Raw genomic sequence first — 4,582 nt, 5'->3', positions numbered from 1 at the left:
AGAGGGGCACAGGCATGATCTTGACTGTAACAGTGCCTCACTCAATGACTTTAATCAAGTCACTTAACACTCAGTATTCTTGTGTGTAAAATTGAGACAATACTTATTTATCACACAGGTGTGTTTGAGTATTATCTTGTTCATGTGGTTACATTATTCATTGAAAAGGTTTGTTGCAAATTTAGCTTTTTATTGCTATCAAATAACTGGTGACCCAGTTCTCATTTTGAAGAAAGCATGTGTTATTCATACCTACTGACTCAATGATTTCTGTGATTTTTGGTTTATGGGTTATTTAACTGCTTACTACTGTAAACATTTACTCTTTCTAAAGACTTACTGATCATTTAGAATTGCACGACAGTATTTCTGCTCCCATCTGAATACCTGAATCCTTCTTTTCTTTAAAAAAAAGAACAACAAATGACAAATTATGAATAATGCACTGCTACTACAACTTTTTTGATGAATAATCATTCACGTTAAAATATGAAGCTCTGGAAATGGTCAAACATTTATTATAGCAGAAACAATAGCTGACTCCACAAAGACGGACCTACTGAATTTGCTGTTTATGTTTGTTAAGATACTCACAGATCACTTTATTATCTTACCAGCTCCATTAAGCAGTGTAGCCCAGATTATGGAATATTTACTCCCTAGGGCTCAGTAGTTATTCATGTTATGCAGTTGCACAGTCTTACTGAGGTCATTAAAAGTACTAACAGAAGTAACTGCCAGCAAAAAAGTCAGGCCTCCATAAACTAGCCCTTAATGTTTGAAAGGTCTTAGTATGAAAAGTGTTTTTTATCTGCTAGGTATTAGATACAGTTTAAGTTGGGTAAATATGAGAAAAAGAACACAATGGGTAAATGCCACATTAGCAGGAAGAGACATAGGAAAAAAACACCTAAAACACCAGCTTGCCAACAGGCCATGTAGTAATTTATTGAATGTTAAGCTTCCTTTCTACTCATACAAACCAGGAATAATGAAAATTCATTAGTGTGCATAGAATAGTGGAGAAGCAAGTTGATAAAAAAACAAACAGGAAACAAAATAGCTAAAATGACTCAGGGGGCAGGAGAAGCACTACTGAAATTATTACCTCTGCCAGAGCCCAGAGCACATGTATTTTGTTGGCACATTCACTCTGGAAAGGGTAACCCTAAGTATTTGCAAGTTTGTACCCTGTACAGTAGAAAAAGGAAACAAATTTTGTAGAGCTTGTGAATGTCTTACACAACGGCGTGGGAAATGTCATTCAAATGCATGAATAAATAATAGTAAATTTTAAACAATGATAGAAAATCCAAGTATGCACATGAGCCGTCCCTTGTGCATCCCACATGCCTCCTGCCTCACTCAAACTTGGAAAGAGTTCTCATCTCTGGGCCCTGCTACATGTTCAAATGAAAGCTGGATAGAAACCAGATATTGAGTTGTTACATTTTCCTGGCAGGGATGATACCATGATCAATAAGGTGGAGTTCCCAGGGTGAGTCCTGTCCCTTGCACTCTGGGCAGGCTGACCCCTGCAAATTTCCCCAGTGTGTGAAACCTGACTACACAGTTTTGTGGTAATGGGGGACTGCATTCTAGCTTTCCTTTTGGCTTGTTCCTCTCAGCCTTTTGGTTAGGAGCAAGCAAGACTAGGGGGCATCTAAACTCCAGGGGGGACTGGGGCTTGCACATAGGATACCTGCAATGCCGGATTTAGCCTTTAGCTACTTAAGCTACATCTTAGAGCCGCACAATATGAGGGGCCTCTAAATAAGAAAAAAATGACCGGCTCAATATCAAGTTTTATAATAATCAGTTGGTGAATAAAGGAGATATTGGAAAATGACTCTCTAAGTATGGACATTTTCATTCTAATATGACAAAAATATACATACACTGGATTATTTTTATCATATGGGGCCTCTTAAACTGGACATAGTTTAGGGCTATGTCTGCAGTGTCATAATCTGGCACTGGATGCTTGCCATGGATTTGGGGAGTACCCGAAGCCCCAGACTGATGCATGTGAAACAGAGGATGTTTGCCTGGTGGCAATGTTCAAACATTGATTTGAATGATTGAGCTTTGCTCAGTCAAAATGTAGAACTTTTGACTGAGCGAATTCAGAACTGATTTAGCTCTTGAACCAAAATTTCAAAAAACAAAAAAACCCTAACTTTGTAGCTAGTTGGCTCTTGTTATAGCTGAATAGTTATTTTTATAGCATGGTAATTATTTTGTATCTGTGGCTGGTCTAAATGTATTGTGCGGTTGACCAGTTAATTGCATAATATAGGAAACATGTAGCAGGGGCAGAGACAGGGAAACAGAGTAGGGGTGAGGTTATATGGTACTAAGGCCCCATCTACATGTTACCTATATTATGCAATTAACTGGTTAATAGCACAATAAGTTTAGACTGGCTGCAGGTGCAAAGTAATTATCACATAATTAGCTGGTAAATTGCACAATAAATGTAGATCAACCACACATCCAAAGTAATTGCCATGATAAAAATGATTTTCTCTCTATGGAAAGAGCCAACCAGCTATAAAGTTAGTGCTTGGAAATGTATAACAAGTCTAATAAGTGGCTTCTGTCCAGCTTTCATTTGAATGTGTAGCAGAGTCCTATTAGGCACTAAAGGTGCATGTACATGAGTGTGGAGACTGCTCCAATGTGCTGTGATTACAGCATGTTGGAGTGGACTTGATTAATCGAGTTTGTTGGAACGTGGCAATTACATGTGCTCCAGCAGCCTCCTGCATCTCATGTATAAGTGTTCCTGTGCTTCAAAATGGTGGTAGGGGTGCCTGAACTAAAGCTTGTTGCATGAACTTTAATTCAGGCATCTGCCACCATTTTCAAGCACGGGGCGCTTATACATGAGACTGTGTGGTGCTTTAATTAGAGCTGCTCTTATTGAAGTTCCCCTTCACCCCCGGAGCATGTGTAAAAGTGCCCTAACATGCCCCTCCTGTAGGTTACATATATTATGCAATTAACTGGTCAATCCTGCAATATATTTAGACTTCCAGACCTGCCAAGTTAATATCACACACTTAACTGGTTAACTGCATAATAACTTTAGATCAGCCACAGCGCAAAGTAATCATCATACCATCAAAATGACTGGCCAGCTATTAAAAAAATAAGGAAAAAAAAGCACTTGGAAGCGAGTAACAACTCTGTCTGGCTTCTATCCAGCTTTATTGGCCTTTTGGCTAAGGTGAAGTGATGCTGGGTGTGCCTACATGTGGCTGTAGGGCACCTTTGTTACCGCGCTGTCATTTAGAACTTTCTTTTGGATGTACTAAAAGATGGCACAGTAACAGCCTGTACTGCACCGTGCTGGCTGTGCATGGTTATTTTTGGCGGCTACATCGCCGTAGCAACGCACTACAATGAGAGAGCGTGTTGCTACGGCAACCTGGCTGCAGTATCATGGTTTTTGCCAATGGATGCTACAGCACCATAGCGCATCACTAAGTCTTGTGTAGATGTGTCCGCTGGGGGTATCTGAATGCCAAGGCCTTTGGGGCCAGGGCATGTGTTAGGGTGCCTTCCTGGATTTAGTGAGTATCCAGATGGATGGGTCAGGGAGGGAGGACGGTTTCCTGGTGGTAGAGCCATACACACTTGACGACTTGAGTTGAATTTTGGAACTTGACTGTTGGCCTTTATGCAATGAAACGTGGAACTGGTTTGGCCTTGATAAAGATTTTTTTTCAAAAGTAGACTGACAGTCCCACACTGTGCAAGGGGAAGGTCTATTCTTGCCTCTGCCACGGATGGTCCAGATGGCCTTGATCAAGTCACTTTCCCGGGGACTCCCCCGCGTTCCCAGGTAGGGAGCTAACCCAGCGTAGTACGTAGAGCCCCGGACTTGTCCCAGGCCTGCCCTGCCCTGCCCTGCGGCCTCAAGCCAGCACGAGCCGCGCTCCTGCGGAGCGCCTAGGCAGCGCCGCTCCGAATCCCGCGGCTAGAGGCGCAGCCAACCAGGCTCCGGCGCTCCGGCTTCTGCATAAATTATGCAAAGTGTCGAATCTCCGCGCTGGGCTGGGCGGCCTTCCCTCTGCCTAGGTGAATAAATTATGCTAACGTAGCTCGGGAGCTTCAGCCCGGCGCGGCCAGGCGGCGTGCGGCAGTCGCTGTGCACAGCGCGGCCAGGAGGGCAGTGGGCGCCGGAGCTGCGGGCTTGTCCCAGCGCAGGGAGGGAGACTCCGCGCGTGCACCCCGCCACCCGCCGCGACCCCCGCGGGGGGCTGCAACGCACTCTTCAGGGGCCCCTGCCGCTGCGCGGAGCTCGCCCGCTGCGTCCGCGGACAGCGGGGCAGACACCAAGTACAGCGGGACCCGCAACAAGTCCGTCACCCGCCCCAGCGCCGGGGTGCTGACCGCGCCTCGCTGCGATGCGCGTGTGAGAGACGGGCGCCCGCTCCTCGCCGCCACCGCCGCTCCCAGCTCTTCCCTGCTTCCTCCCCCGAGCCAGCCCGGTGCCTCCATGGGGGGCGGCGGGAAGGACGTGCCACCTGCCATGGGCTGCCCGAGCGCGCCGGGCACCGGCGCCCACGGACAC

This window comes from Gavialis gangeticus, unplaced genomic scaffold, assembly GCF_001723915.1.
Source record: "Gavialis gangeticus isolate Ggan-Ray unplaced genomic scaffold, GavGan_comp1, whole genome shotgun sequence".
Lineage (NCBI taxonomy): Eukaryota > Metazoa > Chordata > Crocodylia > Gavialidae > Gavialis > Gavialis gangeticus.
Note: the sequence above shows the minus strand (reverse complement) of the source record.